The following is a 23,630-nucleotide window of genomic DNA, read 5'->3' as shown; positions in this document are numbered from 1 at the left end:
ACTTCTTAAAATCACAAATTAACACTTAAATCACATCTAAGCTCAACTTAATTATCCTAACACTCTTAGGACTCAAAAATTAGTCATCACTCAATTTTTGACAATAATTCTGCGACACCCCATACTCCAAGTGCCTTACCCGGACCACTAAAGGTATGAGAACGCCACCATCTCGGTTACCCGAGGTAATGATAATCAAATAGACAATAACGAAACATACTTAAATGATTACAAAGTTTAGGTGATACAACTAAACTCCAAAACTGTTAAAAGAAAATACAACTGTTCTCAAATGTTAAACCAACTAGCTAAAGAGCAACATTCGACACAGCGGAAGACTTCTAAAACAGCTCGTGATGACTAAACCCAGCTATCCCATGCGCATCAACCAAACCTGCTCAATAACTGCTCACCACCACCGAATGGATCACCACAGTTTTTAAAACATTTAAACGGGGTCAGTACTGATTACATAAAACAAACACCATAAAGGAATAATATCACAAACAGCTCAAACAAATCCCCAGTCTCCATCTCCAATCTCCACACAACTGACTAGACACTAAAGTGTGTAGCCCTGCCTGAGTACCCATCGCAACAAGTACTCCACGCCGCCAGTAGGGGACCGCAGCCGTACCCACCAAATCCCCGCTCATCTCCATCGAGCGAGAAACCCAAGTTCATTAATGTGCACATCCCCTCCTGTGGCGGGTTCCACAGAGGGCGAATCAAGGGCGTGAAGCCACTCTCGCAAGTGACTCCACTCAGCCAGGGACACACCCCGAAGATCACAGACAGATAAACAGTAATCACAACACAAAACCAACAACCGTCTGAATCAATCAATAATACGAAATCACAACCGTCTGAATCAATCAACAATCACTAACTAAAGCACAATCACCACACATTATGTAATTAATACTGAGTAGGGAAACCCTACCTGGAATAGCAATCACCAAGATAGTCACAATCAGCTAATCATAATCATTCTTCAGCGAAATCACCTGCTATAGACATACAATCACACAATCATACAATCACAATCTAACATCAACAATACTCCCCAAAAACCCCCAAATTACCCAATTAGGGTTTTAAAGAAACTCAACGACACACTACATAAAATATACAAGGAACTTACCCCCGACACGACGATCACAACGGTGTAAAGAACAAGATGATCCGACCAACCAAGCCTTGGGATTTGCTAATAATGCGATGAATGCGAAGAACGTAACTTTCAATCTTCTCTAGAAAGGTTTTAGGATGATAAAAGTGTTTAAGGAAAAGTGACGAAAGCTTTTTTATATTAATCCCGCATTATTAACAAAACCCGTCAAAACAAACCCGTAAAACACACTTACTCGATCGAGTAAGTAACTTACTCGTTCGAGTGCCCCTTACTCGATCGAGTGCCATACATACTCGATCGAGTACCCATCCGACAGACTACCGTTTCGTATAAAAACATACTTACTCGACAGAGTAAGCCCCACTCGATAGAGTACCCATAGACATAGAAAACCGTAATATTACAAATTCAACTTGATTTAATTTTTTATGCTCATTTTTTACCTTAAATCATAATATTTATGAAATAAATCAAAATTAAATTATAATAATTTTAAAATTTGAATTTTAAATTTCTTGAATATTCTTGAATATATCCATGACACTCATAATGTCAAAAAATCATGGTTAAAATTTTTAAATTAATTTTGAGAAAATATAGTTGCATTTTATTGGTTTTTTCTCATAAAAAATCTAAAGTATCCAAAAATTAATCCAATTAATTTTACAACCTTAGATCTGTTTAGTGGGATATTTATGCAACCTAAAATAATTTTCTCATGACATGCAATTCGTTTAGCTATTTATGCTAAAAGAGTCACTATTTATGCCATTTTTACACTAAAAATTCATAAATCATGCAAAATGAGATCATTTCATCTAGAAATTTATATACACTCTGTAAATCATGCATGTGATAACATATTAAAATCTCATTGCCTAAGTCGAAATTTAACTATTTTTAACCATTTTACCTCTTTTAATCCATTTTTATCTCATAAAAATCATAAATCATGCAATATTAATACGAGATTTTACACACAGCTTGTAAAATATGCATGTGAGGTCATATAAAATTTTCAAAGTCAGAGAGTAAGTTTAACCATTTTTAGTCATTTAACCTCCATTTATGCTATTTTTACACTAAAACTCATAAATCATGAAATATTAATCACATTAATATGATATTTTACATGCAATACATAAAATATTCATGTGAGGTCAAACTAAAATACCACGGCCAGTAGTGAAGGTTAACTTATTTTAGTGAATAAAAGTTCATTTTACTCATAAAAATATAATAAAATCACTAACAATCATTAAAATGAGCAATAAATTTCCATAAATCATAAAAATGACCTAAAAATATTTTAGGACCAGAATATATAACATGCATAATTATTTCGTGACTTACTCTTATAAATCACAAATTTTTAGTTTTATATGTTAACATTTTAACTCTGAAAAACAATAACCGATTATGCATGCAGCATCCTATGCTCTGATACCACTTGTTAGGTTCATATACCTATTATTAGACTCCTCTAATAGTGAACTAACTAACTTCTTAATTATTTGTTCTTTAGATCTAGTGCATGCATAACAAAATGAGAGATTTATAAGAAAAACAATGTCCCTTACATTGTATATTGGTTCGAAATTAATGGGCACAAATAAGGTCACCTTCCTTATTTGTTCTTGAGCTTAATAAACTAGATGATCCTCCAAAAATCCCAAAGTATAGATTATCCTCTTGATTGAACCCAAGATTTAACCCTTATCACTACTAAATAATATGTGCTAGATATTTGTTTAGTAGTCTACCTTAAAATTGATTACTAACACTCATATATTACACTAGTAATATTAGTAATCTCATTTGAACAATTTAGATTAATGATACGGTCGTTATGTACCAAAAATAAAATACCTAAGTACTAATAACAGAAGTCAGCGGTAAGTAGGGTCGATCTCCACAGGGAGGTGGTTTACTATCTACTTGTCTATTCAGTCTGTCTAATGTCACAGTGTGGGGGTTTTGAAATATTTTAACTAAACTAAAAAGATTAAGGCGAGAGTGATAAAGGTAAGAGAAATTAACAGTAAGAGAAGGGAACTAGGATTTCGGGTCATCAATGAACGTCAGTCAACTGCAGCTAAGATCACAGATTAGTCGATGTGTCGGTCTAAGGGGCAACGAATATCTCCTTTCGGTCTCAATTCGCCCTAAGATGCTATTAGCTTAACTTTCGCCCTAACTAAAGCATCCTATTGTTCACTGCAGATCTCACCCCTTCCAACCTTTTGGTCCAGGTCAAGGCTTACTAAAGTTAAAAGGCTAATTGCTTCGAATCAACTAGCAGGATACAGTTAAGGCAGCGATTGACAACAAAGACTAAAACAACAACGACGAATCTAATAACCTAATTAGCAATTAACATCCATTCATTAACTTCCCTAATCCTAGCAGAGAAATTTAGCTAGACATAATTAAATAAGCAAGCACAAGAATAAAGGAGACAGATAAAAAGAAATAAGCATTAAATAAGAGTAAAGGGAAGGAATCAATTACAGCAATAATGATCCGGAAATAGAGAAGAACAAAGTAACAGAAACAGTAACCAGAGGAAAGGTAACATCTGATCCGAGAGTGCGAGAGAAAAGGAGAGAGTTACAAATGACGTCCTACCTCCCTATTTATAAGAAAATAGGAATTATTTGACCTAATGACGGAAATAAACTAAAAAGTCCAAGCCCATAGGAGAAACCACTCGATCGAGTGGTTTAGAACCACTCGATCGAGCAATTCCTGGCTCAAACCGTTCGATCGAGTGAAATAACCACTCGATTGACTAAACCTAAATAGGCAACTGTTCGATCGACTAAGGAAAGTGCTCGATCGACTTATTATTTGACCTAAATCCACTCGATCGACCAGTAAAGTACTCGATCGAGTGCTTCTTGACTTCAGCAGCTCATAATCTCGTTAGTTCAGCTTTGACTTGTCCTTTTTAGCTCCCGAAACAGCTTGACACATCCCAAGACAGCAATAATTCCGCTTCAAATTCACTCTTCCTCCAAATGCATGCAAAACGGACGATAAAAGGCTTGATTTCACTACTTTCTGGTCCATCCCTGCAAATAGAGCAAAACACACCAAAGTAGCATATTCGGGGCATTTCGTAGCATAAACTACGATAAAAGCATGGAAATACGTGCATGAAAAGGCCTAAAAGGACTATATAAAATGCACGTATCAAATCTCCCAAACCAAACCTTTACTCGTCCTCGAGTAAACTAAATGCAAACTAATGGAACGGAAAAGATAACTCAGAGCTAGCTACAAATGCCCGCTTAAACCAATTTAATGCAAGCAAACTAACACTTATAGCAAACAGTCAAATGCAAACGAGTTGTAAGATGTTTATAATAAAGCTGAACCATCGACCTTGCAAGACCTTTAATAATGGACTCTCACAGGTCAATCTTCTCTCATGAAGCAAAGGGTGAACATATATATGTAAGAGAGAAAGAAAAATAGTCGCTCACCTAGACTACGACCCACATAAACATGCATGCACTAATATGATAGACAATTCTAACTACCGTACATACATTCCAACCAAACAAGGTCCTGTCACAGCCGAGGCCTTACAAAAATATGGTAAAGTGAGGTAATGGGTAAGAAAAGACAAAATATTTATGGGAATGTGGAGGTATAGGCGATCAAGCTAGTACCTAAACAAAACCATATAACAATATCCATTTCCAACTCAATTATGAATTAAGCACATATGCCCCTTCATTTGGCACAAAACTCACCAAACCGAACTGAAAATACTCCTCAAAAGATACAGATAAAGCATAGGAGTAGAAACCATCAACCAAACAACATCTTTTTTTTTTGATTTTTTCTTTCTATTTTTTTTCGGTTTCTTCTTTTCTTTCACGTTTTTTTTCGAATTCTTTTTCATTTTTCATTTTTCACGTTTTTTTTTCATCATCCTCCCTTTCTTCATAAATTACCAACTCCGAATCAAAATAAGACAAGCCAAACTTGGCACAATGAAACTTGTACCGCAAAAACATACACTAAACTAGCTTGACAAGGCAGGCTAAATTTGGAATGTAGCTAAGGGTCAACAGGCAAATTTGGCTAATGTGGAGTTTATGGGTAAAAATGAAAGAAAAGGGAAATTGTAAGCACCTCCCTGCATGTGACACCAACCACTAACCCGAATGTATGCAGGCAAAAAGCAATTGAATTTCACATATGTGCAAATTGATGAACATGTTATGCAAGGAGTAACTACTCACAATCCTACATGAAACCGGACATAAATGACACCAGTTTATACGGCTCTAAATATCTTATAATTTATAAGTAGGTTGCCAAAATTTCAGGTCAAGTCTATTCGTTCAGCTAAATTTTACACATTAATTCGAAGACATGCAAAAGACAAAGCTAAAAAGATAATAGTTCAATGCAAGGCTTAAGAAAAAAGACAAATTACAGAGCAATTTCATCATTGAAATCTACCACCTATATGCTAAAGTAAACGTGAAATTTTTGAATTTTATCAATTTTTTAATTTTTATGGAATTTTAAATAAAAATAAACAACAATGCAAACGTAAATTAAATATGATAATAGAAATGCAATAAAACAATATGCAGACATAGATATGGATGCATAGCCTCCCCAAACCAAACCGTACAATGCCCCCATTGTACCAAAACATGGAAAGGAAATGCAAACTAAAAGAGAAAGAGAGTAAATACGGAAAGCTTACAAGATTGCGCGAATAAGGGACCTCCCCAAACCAGCCAGCAACGTGGGAGGTCACTAAACAGCTCAAATATCGTCAGAAGAAGCTAATCCAAGTCAAAGGGCATCCAAAACAGCTCGATCGAGAGGAATAGCGGTCGATCGAGTTGTTCCCTCCTTGCAGGCACTCGATCGAGTAGAATGTAAGCACTCGATCGAGTAAAACAGCAGCAAAAGCTCTCGATCGAATACAAAAAGTACTCGATCGAGTGATCCTTAGTAGAAACCTGCAAAGATGCAAATAATAACAGCCCGCAAAACTAACAAAACAAGCAAAACTGAAATAGTCTATGGTACGAAGACCATTTATTACAACTAAAACTGAAATAAAATGCAAACAATTAAAAATAAATCTCCGGATTGCCTTCCGGGTAGCGCTAGCTTCAGACAGGTCCCAGCTCGACCTTCTTTTTCATCCAGCTGCTCCAATCAGTCACAATCAAAACAGCTCAAAGTGCGCAGCAACCGATCAAACAGCTGTGCATGTGCTACACAAAAATGTTAGTAGCACCAAAGTGGAATAAAGAAATAGGAAATAAAAATGTACGACCGTTTAAGCCTAACAAATTTCCTATGAGAGCTCCTAAATTTATCCACAAAATAAAGAAACTCGGGAGCAATTAATGATAATCTAGGGCTCCATTTTAGATTAACAATTTTGAGATGATAAGGACGGTGAAAAGGCATTAAATTAATTGACCAACTGGGAAAGGGTAAAGCATCAGAATGCGAAGCAAAAGTCAAATGAGGCAATGTACTATTTAAACAAACAATAATAAAATTATCGTTTACTACCTCGGGTTGGTCGCTCTCAATGACGGAATCATTGACAAAGGAAGATATTACCTCTTCCGTGCTAGGAGCAATTAACGACTCAGCTGCCTCCTCGTCACCCTCCTCAGTGGATTTCAGCCCGTAAATCGCAGCCTCAAGTGCATCCAACTCGGGTTTGAATAGGGGAGATTCACCATATCCATTATTATAGTCAAAATCGTCATCTAGAACAAGCCCACATGACGAATCAATGCTCTCACTGGCCAATTCAATCGATCGAGTAGAATTGTTACTCGATCGACCACTTCCTTCCTGATTTTCACTCGATCGAGTGCTTTGATCTACTCGATCGAACGGTTTTTCTGGAAATTCACTCGATCGACTAATATAAGTCACTCGATCGAGTGATTCTTCCTGTATAGTGCTGAAATCCTCGTGTAAGGCAGTGAAATATGATAGAAACACGTAATCTGAGTCATAAAAATCATCCTCAGCATTGGGCAACACGGTTTCTTCATAGGAAAAACCGCTCTCAGTAAAGTACACCTCTTCTGGTTGCCTATTATCCGACTCAGTAGCTAGCTGAGATATTTGAGACTCCAGCTCAATGAGTTGAGCTTCCATACGTCTATCACACTCTTGCCTTTTGGATACAAGTGTTTCCAACAGAGATTTCAGCTCCGCAACTTCTTCTTTCTGTATATCAGGAGGATCTTGTTGCGGTGGCCATTGATAGGGTGGATGTGGCGGCACAAATACAGGGGAATGGCTAACACGTCCCCAAAGCTTGAACTCGTAGACCGCGTCATTTTCTGCCATACAAAAAACTGCATTGTGCTCAGCAGCACCACATCTCCCGCAGTAAATCACCTGTTGTGCCATATAATGGGACATAGGCGATGGGTTAAAGGTACTCAAGCCTTCCCTTTGAAGATCTTTCACTTAGAACTGTCTAGGTAAAACCTGTAAGGCCTATCAAAACAGCACTAAAGAAAAAGATTAGAACGGCCTCAAGAGAAAAATCCCCTGAGGCTAAAAACAGACAGAATTAAACAAATAAATAAATAGTTGCCTCCCCGGCGACGGCGCCAAAATTTGATACGGTCGTTATGTACCAAAAATAAGATACCTAAGTACTACTAACAGAAGTCAGCGGTAAGTAGGGTCGATCTCCACAAGGAGGCGGTTTACTATCTACTTGTCTATTCAGTCTGTCTAATGTCACAGTGTGGGGGTTTTGAAATATTTTACCTAAACTAAAAAGATTAAGGCGAGAGTGATAAAGGTAAGAGAAATTAACAGTAAGAGAAGGGAACTAGGATTTCGGGTCATCAATGAACGTCAGTCAACTGCAGCTAAGATCACAGATTAGTCGATGTGTCGGTCTAAGGGGCAACGAATATCTCCTTTCGGTCTCAATTCTCCCTAAAATGCTATTAGCTTAACTTTCGCCCTCACTAAAGCATCCTATTGTTCACTGCAGGTCTCACCCCTTCCAACCTTTTGGTCCAGGTCAAGGCTTACCGAAGTTAAAAGGCTAATTGCTTCGAATCAACTAGCAGGATACAGTTAAGGCAGCGATTGACAACAAAGACTAAAACAACAACGACGAATCTAATAACCTAATTAGCAATTAACATCCATTCATTAACTTCCCTAATCCTAGCAGAGAAATTTAGCTAGACATAATTAAATAAGCAAGCACAAGAATAAAGGAGAGAGATAAAGAAGAAATAAGCATTAAATAAGAGTAAAGGGAAGGAATCAATTACAGCAATAATGATCCGGAAATAGAGAAGAACAAAGTAACAGAAACAGTAACCAAAGGAAAGGTAACGTCTGATCCGAGAGTGCGAGAGAAAAGGAGAGAGTTACAAATGACGTCCTACCTCCCTATTTATAAGAAAATAGGAATTATTTGACCTAATGACGGAAATAAACTAAAACGTCCAAGCCCATAGGAGAAACCACTCGATCGAGTGATTTAGAACCACTCGATCCAGCAATTCCTGGCTCAAACCGTTCGATCGAGTGAAATAACCACTTGATCGACTAAACCTAAATATGCAACTGTTCGATCGACTAAGGAAAGTGCTCGATCGACTTATTATTTGACCTAAATCCACTCGATCGACCAGTAAAGTACTCGATCGAGTGCTTCTTGACTTCAGCAGCTCATAATCTCGTTAGTTCAGCTTTGACTTGTCCTTTTTAGCTCCCGAAACAGCTTCACGCATCCCAAGATAGCAATAATTCCGCTCCAAATTCACTATTTCTCCAAATGCATGCAAAACGGACGATAAAAGGCTTGATTTCACTACTTTCAGGTCCATCCCTGCAAATAGAGCAAAACACACCAAAGTAGATATTCGGGGCATTTCGTAGCATAAACTACGATAAAAGCATGGAAATACGTGCATGAAAAGGCCTAAAAGGACTATATAAAATGCACGTATCAATTAAACTTCTCAAGGTTTGGTGAAGGAAAAATAAGCATGTAAGAGGTTTTACATGTGAATATTTTTAGAGAAAAGTAGTGTAAGAAAAATGAGAAGAACAACTTCTCTCTCATCTTATTCCTACCGTCCAAAATGCTCTATATGGAGCATTTTTGGTCTTTTCAATTTTGTCTCATGCAAGATGCTTTTTAGTGTGTAGGTGTAGACTAACCTTAAACTATGTCATAAGTTGTTGGAGTATCTTTCCAACAACTAAATGACAAAGCCAAAAATTCAAGCATTCACCCCATTTGGTCGACACACATGAGCTCTTATGGTCCATTTTTTGTCTTATAATATTTGTCCTACAAATGCTTATAAGTCTTATGTTTAATTATCTTACATAATTAATTATTAATTTGATCATACAACAATTATGTGACAAATTAATAATCATATATTCACTCAACCTTTTGAGTAATATTTTACCATTATATCAACATATAATTAGTCCCATAATAGCTAGTTAGTTAAATTTACAACCTATTGTAAATGTAAATAACTAATTACTTCTACCTCGAAACATTTATAAAACCTCAAGATAATGTAGTGAATTAACATATTAATCCACTAAATAGGATCTTATTTAATCACATTACAATAAGATACATATTTCCTCTCATAAATATTAATTGTTCATATTTAAGGAATTAATCAACTTGTATCGACATACAATTAATTAACTTTACTGATAAGGGCATCATCCTTTAGGTGTGACCTTAAGTGATCAACTGACCACCACCGTCCCACGACAGTAACGTCAAACTCTAGCAAGCCAATCGTTACCGATTACTGTTGATTAGTTGACTATTTAATTTATCATCCCTTTCGTATTCTTAATATGAGATTTAATTATGATATTAATTCATGTGATCGCACTATTGTTGACGACACATATTCCAACAATTTTAAGTACTTGTAATCATGAATTACTAGTCAATTTTTGTATGTGATTTATTTTGTTTATATAATGATTTTTAATAAGTTAAAAATGCATTATTAAATAACATGTCTAGTAACATGTTCAATATGTCACATTATACAAATGAACAATTGATAAACTTAAAATGGACCATATTAAGTGTAATACCCCGTATTTTATATAATCAATTTAACGGATATTATTATATATTAGTTATTATACATTTATATTACTAATTAAGTCAGGTTAATTGTTGAGTCGATAATCACGTTAAATTATTTTACTTAACTCGCGTTGTATCGATCTAAGTTAATTGAGACGGGTTTATACGGAATTCGAAATGTGAGCTAACCCATTTGCCCTCGACCATTTGAGTTGGCCCAATAACATGTTCAGCCCAATTAACCCTAAACCCTAATAGTACCCTAACCCTAATAGTACCCTAACCCTAATAGTACCCTACCCCAACCCGCCTCCCTCATTTCTTACTCCCTCACCCGCCTCCCTTCTTCATCAACACCAATCTCAACCTTCATGCATAGGGAGAGAGAGAGAGAGAGTGGCCGTGGGTGTTGACGGCACAGCAGGGAAGAGCTAGGGGCGGTTGTCGACGTTCATAGGCGGCTCTGGTGGCGATAATGGTGGCAGAAAAAGGTAAGAGCAACCCTCCTACTCTGTTTTCGCTTTTCTGTCGGGTTGTTGGTGGCTGTTGCGTGTCTTAGGGAGGTGATAAGGGTGGTTGGTGTCGGGGTAATGGTAATGGGTGGTTGGAGTCGCCCCTAATTGTGGTGGTTAGGTGGGTTTTGAGCGGTGGAAATGGCGGCAGGAGGTGTTGTCGACAGGGGTAGTCAAACGGGTTTATATATGGGTTTTCAGGCGAGTTTAGATGGGTAGGTTTGGGGTGGCGCCACCGTGGACTTGGGGGAGGTCGAAACGGCGGTGCCACTGTGTGTGGGTTCGTGGGCTGACGGCGAGCAGGACTGTGGTGGTTTGGCAGGGGATAGGTGTTGGCTGCGGTGGTGGTAAGGTGAGAACAGGGGGTGGTTGGTGAGGCTCGGTGCTGAACCAGGCCAAAAGACGGCCCTGGTTTGACTCACCGGCGACAGTCGACCCTAGTGGGGGTGGTCGTTGGTGGCTGGGTCAGAGTGGGGGTTTGGACTGGTGGCTGACACGGTGGAGGGGTGGCGCGTGGGAGTGCGTGTGAAGGGACGGTGGTTGATGACGGGTTGTTTTAGTTTTAAATCGGGTTTGTCGTAGATTTAATCGTTATAATTCGTTAATTGGTCGTATTCTTAATTAATTAATTTAATTCCCGAGTTATTTAAAATAATTAGAGTCGGGTTGTTGAGTTGTTCAATGTTTGATTCGGGTTTTTCTTAATCGCATAATTCGTTTCATCCTTTAATTATCGATTTGGTTTTAGTTCCGATTTATTTAAAATAAAATAGTAATTAATTAATTAGAGACGGGTTTAATAGAAAAGTTACTATATCGGGAAAGTTTCCATTTTTAGGAAGTTCTATCTTTAATAACTCTCTATTTTGGGAACGGGAATAGTTAAGTAATTGTTTATCATTTAATTATCATTCAGAGGGCGAATTGTTGTGGAATATTACTGGACACCCGACTATTTGACTGCAGTACTGAGGTAGGGAAATACACTTGACCTCTTATCGTTGATGTTGAATTGTGTTGACTTGTTTGGGTGTCATATGACCAAACTGTGAACGTTGACTTGATTCGTGGTTGTTGATATACGTTATGATTCATATACTGGAAGGTGATTGACTGAATTGATCGTATTGAGTATATTATCACAACATCGGGTAACCGGCATGATTTTATGATTGATCAGTTCAATGATATATATATATATATATTGTGTTGCATTAATTTCTTTTGAGCATTCATATGCATTGTAGATGGAGAATGTTGTGGTGATGTGGTGTGGTGATGATGATGTTGTGATAAGGCCCAGGCGGGTTCTGCAGGACTTGCCCTGGTGTCCTCAGCTGCGAGCTGGCAGATCGGCTACAGTCGATATATATAGTCTACCGGGGATCGGTATGGCTGGGCGTTCCGGGTTGTGAGTTATGAGATATGATTTATGAGATATGAGTTATGAGATATGAGTTATGAGATATGAGTTGAGATGGAGATGGAGGTGACGGAGGAGCATGCATATCATATTTTGTTGTTTCATTGTTTTCCCTACTCAATCTCGTGGTTGACCCTGTGTATTCGTGAACACATGTGATGACCCAAATATTGGCGAGCAGACTTGACAGGTTTAAGAGATAGAACGGGAGCTTGGTGGGCGTGAGACACTGGATCAGAAGACTTAGTAGCTAGATCATCATCTAGAAGACTTCCACTTTTAATTATGTTAGTTCTTTGTAATTTGACGTAAAAGAGGTTTTGTAATAATTAAGTTAAAAATAATTATATAATTTGCCTTAGACTTTAATTTGTTATTCACTACCTCGGGAAACCGAGATGGTAACAGTCCGGTTTATTAGGGAATGTCTTGCTAAAGGCTCCTTCATAAACCGGGGTGTTACAAAGTGGTATCAGAGGGAACTATCCCAGGCCTAAACCAATGAACCCAATGAACGTAGGATTTGTCTAAATAAAATGAACCCCTGGGAATAAACTGTTAGGAGCTCACAGTGCGGTTAAGAAGGCGCCCTTAATGCGTGCTCTTTTGCCCTCTCAGTTTTGAACCAGGTAACCCGAGAGAAATTGAGTGAATGGGGTAGTTAGAAGGAAAACCTTGGATATAACCGAGTGGATGTACACCTTGAGACCCATATATTCTAACCACGCTGCAGGATAATGTTGCGGTAAGTATTTTGTATGAATGATGACGTGATCATATGATGTTGTGGAGATGAGAAATAAAATTTTCGTGTTCAGGTTGATAATCAATGAAGTGTTGGATTGTGGTAATCGTGAGCGTGAAAATAATTGCGAATTGATGATATTTATCTGGATGGATGTTGAATGATGTGTCGATAGTACTATTATGTCTAATGATATGCGGTTTTGTGATCCCGAAGCCATGCTAGTATAGTATTGTGATAGTAATCAGAAACACTATTGAATTGCATGTTTCTAGTCATAGCAATCGTGATTTAAATGTAAGGAGTAGATCGAGATACGAAGGGATTCTATGGGATAGATGTTTACGTAAGTACAAAGTGTGAGATTTAAGTTAGGATGGGTTAGTATCGATAGTATGGTTGTAAGAGTTTGGAACATAGGAAATTAATGACTTAGTGCTGAAACTCGTTTGTTTGATTTTACTCTTTAATTGACCTTACTGCCATTTCTTTTCTGTTTATTGTCTATGGATGAAAATTTTATGAGAGATAGCCTCGTGAGTTAGTGTTCGTTTGACGTTGGTTTCATGCTTATAGGATATACGGATTAAGAGTAATAAATATTTTAGTGGGTTGTGGTCAGGAAGTTCCTGTGCAGTGATGTTTTGACAAACGATTTTGTAAAAATCCTCATTTAAATTATGTTAATAATTTTGCATAATTCCAACTCCCTCGATCAGAAGATTCACATACGTTTTCAAATTGATAAGCCACGAAAATTCTTGATGTCTCTATATTAAATGGTAAGTTTTTCAAACTGACCCAAGTTTCGGACCAATTGCTGTCACATACTTGTTTGGACCAACTGAGTTGTAAAATTCTTTAAAAATGGAATTCTTGTGCTTTAGACCTAATTCTTTTTCCCCTGTGTTTTTAACTCTCCTTATTTTATAAAGGTAATATGAATCAAGTTTTAATCGAACGGTTATTTGTTCGTGGTCTTTGGAAGTTACAACGTGAATCATGACTTGTAAAATGTGCATTCTATGTTGAGTTTTCATACAATTGTTTGGTTATTTCATGAGTCTTACTAATGTGACCTTATAATGTTTTATATGATGATAGTAGCACGCATGTTCAGTAGTTATGTATCTTAACAAGTGATAAAATTAAAGTTTAGTTGATAACATTGTTGGCATGATAGTATGAGTGAAATTGAATAACTTAATTTGATTCTTAATCGAGGGTGAAATACTTTATACGAGTCCAGTTGTTTGCATATTTTATATACGTTTGGCATGTTGTAATATCTCTGGTGTGTTCATCATATTTGCATAGTGGTCGGATATATATAAATATAAAACTATATTGTCATATCTTGGTAAAGTTGATGGCGTTAAATGTTAATTTGATTATTCTAATATACTCGCATGAATATTTATAATAATTATGTTTAAATGTTTACACATGGATGGTAGTAATGAGTATATCTAAATGTTCACACATGTAGAATGTCATCTGAGTTCTAATGTCTTTCATGTGAGTTGTGTGCCTATATTTATACTTATTACCTTCATCGCATTAAATTATTTCAGTTGAACCTAAACCTATAACATGATAATAAACAGTGTTGTTATTCCTTATTGAATATATTCGTTATTATATTGTCATAAAATGCTAAAGTGATTCTTGCAATTGTATGGGCGTGATATAAAGGAAACTGTTTGATATAACACGACATTTGACATATCTATATTCTCGATTCATTGCTACCAATTATATTCTAATGAAGATTGTTTAGGATAACTATGTTGGCAATTATAATGGGACAACCCTTTGATGATTCACATGATATGCATTGGTTTAAATGATAGTCGTTATAGTTACGTTTAATTGAGCCTACGAGTTGCCTAATTATTCAAATCGTGCAAATCAGAGAAGTTGTTCAAGTTGCTAATATTTTATCATAGCTAGTGTTCTACAAAGTATATGATAGCAAATGTATATGTTTAAGCTAATTATACGATATCTTTTGTTTTGCTGAAAATGAGTTATACTCAGTCGCTGGACACAATTGAATGATATGGTTGCTAAAATGTTAAACACATGTGTGATATGGAAGTAATGTTGTTGTCATAGAGCATATGTTGTTACTTTTATTGGGAAATATGTTTTTAGAATTGATATCGTGCAAACAATTTTGATAATTTAAAATATGAATTATGAAGTATGTTGTTGATTGCTTAAATTCATCGGCCTAATTCGTGACCTAAACCAGTGAGTGAGTAAATTGTTGTACGAACATGTCAATAAGATCCTGTGATTGTGATGGATAGTAGTGGTAGATCTATTTTCTGTGATATGTTTACAAATGTGAGAAGTTTCTTAAATTGTTTTGTTGATTTTACTCTCGCTCGTTCATGGTCTATAATTGATCATCAAATTGTTTAGTTGTGAAACCGTGTAAACCTTGGTTCCTTTCTTGTTATTCTTTTAGTTTGATGTGGTGTTTTTAAGTTAAGCATGAGCTAAGTAATAAATGTTACTTGTTGACAATCAGTTAATTCCATAATAAAACCTTGTTTTCGACTTTAATGTTAATGCGCAATCTCTTATCATGTGTTCTTTCCTGTTACATGTGGTTGACAGTGATTTTGTTGCATATGGATATGAAGGTTGAAAAGAGGTTACGAGGACGTAACCATGTTTCTAGTTGGGTAGGATTGTAAAATCTTAATGTTTATGTTGCACTTATTTGTAGATTGTAGTTTTGATCAAGTTCATGTTTCGTTGTCGGGTACCTATGCAAATGAGTCCTATATGTTTTGTTCCTACTTCTGTTAGATGGTTGATGTGTAAAAGGAGAGTGTAGTTAAACTACTGGTATTGAGTTATGAGTTAGCGTATGAGCCGAGTTATATTTACGGGAGTTATGTTTACGGTCCAGTGTGACCATGGTGACCATGGTTATTGAGTTATTTGAGTTTGAGATCGGAATTTAGATGGAAGATGACGGTGTTCTCAGGTGATTATTTAGTTGTTATACATTTGTGTTCTCAGGTAGTTATTAGTTGTAGTTAGTTGGGTTAAGTGAAGATGAGTTAAACTTCGGGACGAAGTTTATTTTTAGGAGGGTAGAATGTAACATTTCTTGTCTGTTATGTTTAATTGATGTGTCCAAAGTGTGTGTTAACTGTGTTAGAAATGCGTAACATCCGTATGTACGATATACAATACCCCTTCTATGGTTTGAGTACGGGAGCGAACTTCGGGACGAAGTTCATTTTAAGGGGGGAAGACTGTAATACCCCGTATTTTATATAATCAATTAAACGGATATTATTATATATTAGTTATTATACATTTATATTACTAATTAAGTCGGGTTAATTGTTGAGTCGATAATCACGTTAAATTATTTTACTTAACTCGCGTTGTATCGATCTAAGTTAATTGAGACGGGTTTATACGGAATTCGAAATGTGAGCTAACCCATTTGCCCTCGACCATTTGAGTTGGCCCAATAACATGTTCAGCCCAATTAACCCTAACCCTAATAGTACCCTAACCCTAATAGTACCCTACCCCAACCCGCCTCCCTCATTTCTTACTCCCTCACCCGCCTCCCTTCTTCATCAACACCAATCTCAGCCTTCACGCATAGAGAGAGAGAGAGAGAGTGGCCGTGGGTGTTGACGGCACATCAGGGAAGAGCTAGGGGCGGTTGTCGACGTTCATAGGCGGCTCTGGTGGCGATAGTGGTGGCAGAAAAAGGTAAGAGCAACCCTCCTCCTCTGTTTTCGCTTTTCTGTCGGGTTGTTGGTGGTTGTTGCGTGTCTTAGGGAGGTGATAAGGGTGGTTGGTGTCGGGGTAATGGTAATGGGTAGTTGGAGTCGCCCCTATTGGTGGTGGTTAGGTGGGTTTTGGGCGGTGGAAATGGCGGCAGGAGGTGTTGTCGACAGGGGTAGTCAAACGGTTTTATATATGGGTTTTCAGGCGAGTTTAGATGGGTAGATTTGGGGTGGCGCCACCGTGGACTTGGGGGAGGTCGAAACGGCGGTGCCACTGTGTCTGGGTTCGTGGGCTGACGGCGAGCAGGACTGTGGTTGTTTGGCAGGGGATAGGTGTTGGCTGCGGTGGTGGTAAGGTGAGAACAGGGGGTGGTTGGTGAGGCTCGGTGCTGAACCAGGCCAAAAGACGGTCCTGGTTTGACTCGCCGGCGACAGTCGACCCTAGTGGGGGTGGTCGTTGGTGGCTGGGTCAGAGTGGGGGTTTGGACTGGTGGCTGACACGGTGGAGGGGTGGCGCGTGGGAGCGTGGGAGTGCGTGTGAAGGGACGGTGGTTGATGACGGGTTGTTTTAGTTTTAAATCGGGTTTGTCGTAGATTTAATCGTTATAATTCGTTAATTGGTCGTATTCTTAATTAATTAATTTAATTCCCGAGTTATTTAAAATAATTAGAGACGGGTTTTGAGTCGGGTTGTTGAGTTGTTCAATGTTTGATTCGGGTTTTTCTTAATCGCATAATTCGTTTCATCCTTTAATTATCGATTTGGTTTTTGTTCCGAGTTATTTAAAATAAAATAATAATTAATTAATTAGAGACGGGTTTAATAGAAAAGTTACTATATCGGGAAAGTTTCCATTTTTAGGAAGTTCTATCTTTAATAACTCTCTATTTTGGGAACGGAAATAGTTAAGTAATTGTTTATCATTTAATTATCTTTCAGAGGGCGAATTGTTGTGGAATATTACTGGTCACCCGACTATTTGACTGCAGTACTGAGGTAGGGAAATACACTTGACCTCTTATCGTTGATGTTGAATTGTGTTGACTTGTTTGGGTGTCATATGACCAAACTGTGAACGTTGACTTGATTCGTGGTTGTTGATTTACGTTATGATTCATATACTGGAAGGTGATTGACTGAATTGATCGTATTGAGTATATTATCACAACATCGGGTAACCGGCATGATTTTATGATTGATCAGTTCAATGATATATATATATATATATATATATATATATATATATATATATATATATATATATATATATATTGTGTTGCATTAATTTCTTTTGAGCATTCATATGCATCGTAGATGGAGAATGTTGTGGTGATGTGGTGTGGTGATGATGATGTTGTGATAAGGCCCAGGCGGGTTCTGCAGGACTTGCCCTGGTGTCCTCAGCTGCGAGCTGGCAGATCGGCTACGGTCGATATATATAGTCTACCGGGGATCGGTATGGCTGGGCGTTCCGGGTTATGAGTTATGACATATGAGTTATGAGATATGAGTTATGAGATATGAGTTGAGATGGAGATGGAGGTGACGGAGGAGCATGCATATCATATTTTGTTGTTTCATTGTTTTCCCTACTCAACCTCGTGGTTGACCCTGTGTATTCGTGAATAGCTGTGATGACCCAAATATTGGCGACCAGACTTAACAGGTTTAAGAGATAGAACGAGAGCTTGGTGGGCGTGAGACACTGGATCAGAAGACCTAGTAGCTAGATCATCATCTAGAAGACTTCCACTTTTAATTATGTTAGTTCTTTGTAATTTGACGTAAAAGAGGTTTTGTAATAATTAAGTTAAAAATAATTATATAATTTGCCTTGGACTTTAATTTGTTATTCACTACCTCGGGAAACCGCGATGGTAACAGTCCGGTTTATTAGGGAATGTCTTGCTAAAGGCTCCTTCATAAACCGGGGTGTTACATTAAGTCCTTAAGTGAGCCGTGTAAATGGAAGGAGTGGGTAGGTTTAGGACTTAATTGTTGCTCTAATTGAGAATTAAGCACAATGATTATGTTTCTAAAAGACCTATACCTAGCCCTACAACCTATATCTTGATAAGAACATCTTGAGCATGGATAGGGCACTCTTCCCCTATTACCACCCGGCCACTCATGGAGAAGGAGGAGAGTTTTTCTCTTCTTAATCTTACAATTCATTCTTACATAAAAAGGAGTAGGGTAATTTTGAATACTCTCTCTAATTCTAGTTAGTTACTCTTAAGAAGAAATCTCACAAAATCTCTAATATTATTCCCCCATTACTAGTAGTAGTAATCAATTATATTAGTTATTAATTTTAAGGGGTCATATACTAATTCTAGTATTTAAATTAGTATATGTATTAAGGCTGATTATCTTGGTACAAATCCTTGAGGAGTAGATTCCAATATTGAATCTAAGTTCATCCTTGGAGCACTAGGATTTTCTTAAGAAGACTAATTTGGAAGGTGTCCAATTAGTATAACCATTCGGCCCTTTATGTAAGTTTATCGATTTCTTCTTACTCTATGTTGTTTTGTTATGCATGCATAAGATCTAGTTAGTTTATGACTAAAATAAATTTATATAGTTATTAGAAATGTCTAATAAGAGATTAATGAATCTTACAATTGGTATCAGAGCAATGGTTGTTGCATGCATAATCGGTTATTGTTTTTCCCAGTTAAATTGTAAACATATAAAACTAGAAATTTGTGATTTATGAGGATAAATACCACGAAATTTTTGCATGAATAACATTCTGGTCCTAAATTTATTTTAGGTCATTTTGATGATTTATGGTATAAATATTGCTCTTTAGTTTATTTTTAGTATTTTTATTACATTTTATTTGGTAAAATGACTTTTAAATACTAAAATATGTTAAACTATGATTATGACCTTGAAATTTTAACACGACCTCACATGCATATTTTACTTATTGTATGTAACATTTCGTATAAAAGTGTTTTATATTGCATGTTTTATGATTTTTACATGATAAAAATGGATTAAATGGAGGTATTTTGTTAAAATTAGTAAGACATCGTTTCTGTCCATGAAATTGTAGTATGTTGTCACATGCTATATTTACACACTGTATGTAAATTTTGAGGTAAAATGGTTTTATTTTGCATGATTTATGATTTTTAGATGTAAAAATCATTTAAATAGCGACTATTTTAGCAAAAGTAGCTAAAATAAATTTAATAGCATGAAATTTTTTTCCAAAGTTGTATATATGATATGAACATCAGATCTAAAGTTGCATGTCAAATTTCGTTTGATTTGGATGTTTATTGATTTTTATATTGTAAAATTGATAAATAGCAACTTTAAATAGTCATAATTGTAAATTCGATTTTTGAGCTTGAAAATTTATCATTTCCAGGTTCTAGATATTTATATAGAATATTAAAAATTTTAATTTTGATTTTTTAAATAATTTTATGTTTAATTTGGAATTAAGGGGTTAAAGTTACGTATTATGCGTTTTATTTGTGAAATAAGTGGAATATATTCTATGAGCAATTTTTATTAAAATTTTGGAATGTTGGGAATTTTTTAGAATATACAAAATTATGATTTTGAAATTTTTGAATTTTTATGACTTATTGGGAATTATTTCTTTATTATTATGAATAAAAGTGTTTAAAGAGCAATAATAAAATATGAAGTTGAATTATTGTCAAATATTTAGTGAAGACTAAATTTTTGAGTCCTAAGAAGGTTGGGGTAATTAACTTGGACATAGATTTGATTTATGTAATATTGTGTGATTTTAATAAGTTAATAGTCACAATTATCCATAAAATCGGACCAAATATACGATATTAGCTTAAATAGGGCGATTTGGCACATCACATAGTATGTTTCATACATATATTAATTCTGCATTTTTATGAATGTCATGTTTTATATTTTATATAATTTTGAATTATGTAATTTGTACTTAGTATGGCCTTAGTTTTTAATTGATATTTCCCAAAATGAATGGGGATATCGATTCGGTTGTAATTAATGTGATCTCGTATCACTTTTATTTTTATTTTTCTTTTTCTTTTTATAATGTATAAAGTAGAAAAGCTATGTAATTTATTTATCCCGGAGTTCCTTGAGGACGGTGCCATTCGGGAAGGCGTTCCGAGAAAGACGGTGTTGCCATTGAAGTGCGTGTCAAATGAAGTTCTAGGGACCAAAAGAGTTGTTTTCCGAGTTTGTAAATAGTTTATTTGATTTACTTTTTTAGGAAGGCCATACTAGGATTTTATTGCTTTGCTTTGCATTTATTTTATGTTTGCATGCATAGCCAAATCGCCATAACTACACATGCATATCATATTTTATCGAGTCATCGACCGTGTCAATTATAATTATCGTAGTTCTCGGCTTTAGTTCACTAAAAACGAGATAGATAATAAATTTACAAGACCTCTCACTAAATAATAATTGAGAATTAGCCTTACCAAATAGTAGAACCATGAATCCCAATTTCATAAGGAAGTAGGCTCGGCTCACCGGGGTGCTAAACTTGTTACGTTGGGTAAATGGGTGGTAAATTGTTACTACATCGAAATTTGGATTGAGCTCAACGGAAGTATTCGCGACCTTAGCCGCATGTGTTCCGGGCTTAAGATAAATATTAAAGTAATTTTATCGACCGAGAGTTCTAGAAGTAGAATCGATTAAAGAGTTAATCCACCGAATTATATTGATTAGGGATGAATCGGCTCACCGTGCCCAAGTTGATATGAATTTGGATCTCGAGATCATTTATAATAGTTGGGTAGAGGTCACTATATAAATGCTAAAACATGCTTAAATGTTTTAAATATAACGATGAATGTTTGTTTTCCCACTATTTCATTGTTTTATGTTGTTCTTTATTATCGCTCCTACTCATATTTGATATCAATTCGTTTGTAACATGAGTCTCCGCTAAACCACTATTACTTACGACAAATAGAATCTCTTTCTAAAATTAACTGTATCATACGTTGTGGACTAGATCCATAGGAATCGTTCTATTCCATAGAACTCGATAGGAATCGTCCTATGCAAATATAAGATTAACATCTTAAATTCCTTACATACCTATGATTTCTTATGAAGAAATGTGAATAGAAGTAATGATTAGTCAAAATATGTTTTGATAATGTCTTCTATGCATCCACGGTTCAAAAGTCTTATTGCTCAAACTAATCAGTTGTCATCAAAGCACTTAAGTTGTTAAGCACATGACAATGTAAGATTGGTAAATTAATTTGTTAGAAATTTTGATTGACCAAATACCACTATAAAGTTCATCCTTGTGAAGGATTAACTAGGAATATATATGAAGATGAGTCTTCATCAAGAAGAAATTCTTGAAGTCAGTGGGAGCAATAAGAAATAAGTACCTATCTTAATCGTTAAGGATAGACTTAGGCTCGAAAGAGAAGGTGTTAGACACTAAAATAGAGACAAATCCCTAATAAGTAAAGATCAAGGAAGTTGGTCGTGTGACACCAACATATTCCTTCTTGAATATGTATGACATTGACATAGCCTTCTTGCGAATTATCACGTCATGAGTATTTAATACAAATTTGTGAACAATGTTAGAAAATACCACATTTCATGATTATGAAAAATGCAAAAGGATGTCAAAAACCACCTTTCTAAATGGGTATTTAGAGGAGGATGTGTTCATAACACAATCCGAGGGTTTTTTAAATCCTTAGAATCCTAACATTGAATTATAAACTAGTAAAATAGCAAGCAAGGGATCGAACCCAAGAGAAGATGGGTTTTGCAAAAGTGAAATTAAAAGAGTATTTAGAACAATTGTGACAACAATAACAACAAGTAAATAAAAAGGGGGGTTTTGGGTTGAGTTTTCAATTGTAACCAAAGCAAGGGGATTCAAACAAGAGAGTAGAACAAGTAAACAATCAAGAGTTTAAGATGGAAATTAATCAATATTAGGAAAGACTTAACCCGACTCAAAGCATGACACTTTAGTTGACAAACCCTTCAATCAATCCTTCAATTATATATTATCACCCTATTGTGAAGATAAATTTTCTAAATCTCCTTAATAATGGTCAAATGACAAGGAAATCACACTTAATCAAATAACCCAACTTATCAATTCTACCAAGTAGAAATCACATACATTGGACAAATTAATAAGAAGATATGAGCACAAGAGATTCAATAGGGGTAATTAGACACAATGAAATCACAATTAATGCCCAATTACAAGTTAATCCTTTACTTGCTAATTAAGCCAAGAAGAAATCACATTCATTAGCATAATAACAAGGTGTTGCAAAGATGAGATTACAAGGAAATCACACTTAATAATCTCAACAACAATAAATTAAGGAGCTTGATTAATTAAGCATCAAGGAAATCACACTTAATTACTCAATATAAACAAGGATTCCAAAATTCAACAATAAACATAAAAGGATTAACAATGATAATTAAAATTAAAGAAGGATTAAAGGATCTTACAACCAAAGTTTAAGCCTTGAGCCGGATTAAGATAGGAGATTAGTTCTCCATAATTAGATCTAATACCCAATTCAAAAGATGAAAATATTCCCAAATTACAACCTTGATTAATTAAAGTGACAAAAGATGGTTAACCTAATTGCAAACTTACTATTTATAATACCCCGTAACCTAACACTTATGGGCTTAACAAAAGACAGGCCCGTAATACAAAACGCTAACAAAAACCGTCAAACCCAGAAAACTCGCACGGTGCGAGTTATGGAGTCTGGAAACTCGCACCGTGCGGTTTCTCTGCTGGAGTCCGTCTTCCTTTCGTTCTTCCTTTGATCCTTTGGAAGGCTTTCTTGGTGCATTTCTTCAAGCTTGTTCTTGGCTCTTCCTTGGACATTTCTCTTGATCTTTCGGCTTCCTAATCTTTA

The sequence above is a fragment of the Silene latifolia genome, chromosome 9, assembly GCF_048544455.1.
Source record: "Silene latifolia isolate original U9 population chromosome 9, ASM4854445v1, whole genome shotgun sequence".
Classification (NCBI taxonomy): Eukaryota; Viridiplantae; Streptophyta; class Magnoliopsida; order Caryophyllales; family Caryophyllaceae; genus Silene; species Silene latifolia.
The sequence above is the reverse complement of the archived record's forward strand: the minus strand, read 5'-3'. Positions refer to the sequence as shown.